Source organism: Amphimedon queenslandica, unplaced genomic scaffold, assembly GCF_000090795.2.
Source record: "Amphimedon queenslandica unplaced genomic scaffold, v1.1 AMPQUscaffold_1527_Cont26464, whole genome shotgun sequence".
Classification (NCBI taxonomy): domain Eukaryota; kingdom Metazoa; phylum Porifera; class Demospongiae; order Haplosclerida; family Niphatidae; genus Amphimedon; species Amphimedon queenslandica.
The window spans coordinates 1-1,177 of record NW_003558131.1 but is presented as its reverse complement, the minus strand read 5'-3'; the positions used below and the strand labels follow the sequence as shown (position 1 = coordinate 1,177).

Sequence of the window (1,177 nt, the reverse complement as noted above, 5' to 3'; positions counted from 1 at the left end):
GCCCCGTTTACACTACAAACCAGTTTGGATCAAAGCGGTTCAGAAACCAGCTTAATTGTGTCCACACATAACTGTGGTGGAATCGGTTTACAATGCTACATTGCATACATAATACAGCTGCTTCAGTACTTAAACCGGTTTGATTATCTCAAACCACCTCCTGAGGTGGTTTGAGATAAGTCGGTTTAAACCTCATTGAAATTGTCCACACGTAAACTGATTTATTTCTAAACCGGTTCCAAACCGCTTTAAGGGCATAGTCATAACTGGTGGGGGAAAAATAAAATATTAGAATCATAAATAATAATTATTATTATTGCTATTATTAAAAATTTAAATAGATCAAATGATACTAAACAATAAAAATAACACATTCGTAAAAATTATTTAATTTATTAGAAGAGAAAATGGATTGGTTACATGCAAATTTAAGTCTAACACTTTAGTTAATGATTCCATGAGCTCTTCTCTCAAATCAACGTGACGCAAGCACTCACGCAAATCAACCAGCGCTGATTCTGAATCAGGAAAATCAACAATAATATTAAACAATTCACAAATCCTAAGCAAAGAAAGCTGAAACATACATGTACATGTTGTACATGTAATACCGTAATTGTCCATAGCAATTGTATATGTGATGTAATATCCTACCAGACCACTCCTTACTAATGTCACCTAATAACAATAATAATAATAACATTATTTCTCTTACAAAATAACAATGACTTAATTAACCTATTATTTTCTAACTAACTTAATTTTACTAATTCTAATACTTTATTGATGATATTCTAGACTTGTTGCCTGTTCCTTTATAATAATAATAATAATAACAATAGTAAGAATAATGTCCATTACCGTATATGGCATTGAGCAAACCACTTAATAAATCCTGAAGTTCTTCGGTGACCACACTCAACAAACTCTCATCAAATACTGTCCGAGCAGAGATCAGTTACATAATCTTTAACCTTAAAACCACACCCACATTAATAAGCAATATCAGACACGCCCACTTTATTGTCAATGGGAAGGATGGTAGAATGAAATAGGAATCTGTCCCTCAGGCCAAGGAACGATAATTTAGCTACCAAAGACTGAAACTCGTTCCAGTACTAAAGTTGGTCAGTAAGGGTCTCAGTCTCCATTTCCTCTCCCTCTTTCTTGTTCTCCT

At 33.5% G+C, this 1,177-nt stretch overlaps 1 long non-coding RNA gene across 2 annotated transcripts; it reads right to left on the bottom strand.

Annotated features, from left to right (window-relative positions):
• Positions 1-365: 365 nt before the first annotated feature.
• Positions 366-1,168, bottom strand: LOC109593435 (uncharacterized). Of its 2 annotated transcripts, none has more exons than XR_002190957.1 (5): positions 1,020-1,168; positions 862-974; positions 758-813; positions 612-678; positions 366-562 (listed from the first exon to the last, which is right to left on the bottom strand). It is a non-coding gene; the product is annotated as an uncharacterized LOC109593435 (long non-coding RNA). The 2 variants fall into 2 exon arrangements; XR_002190958.1 differs by having other exon boundaries at positions 780-813.
• Between the last annotated feature and the right edge of the window lie 9 nt (positions 1,169-1,177).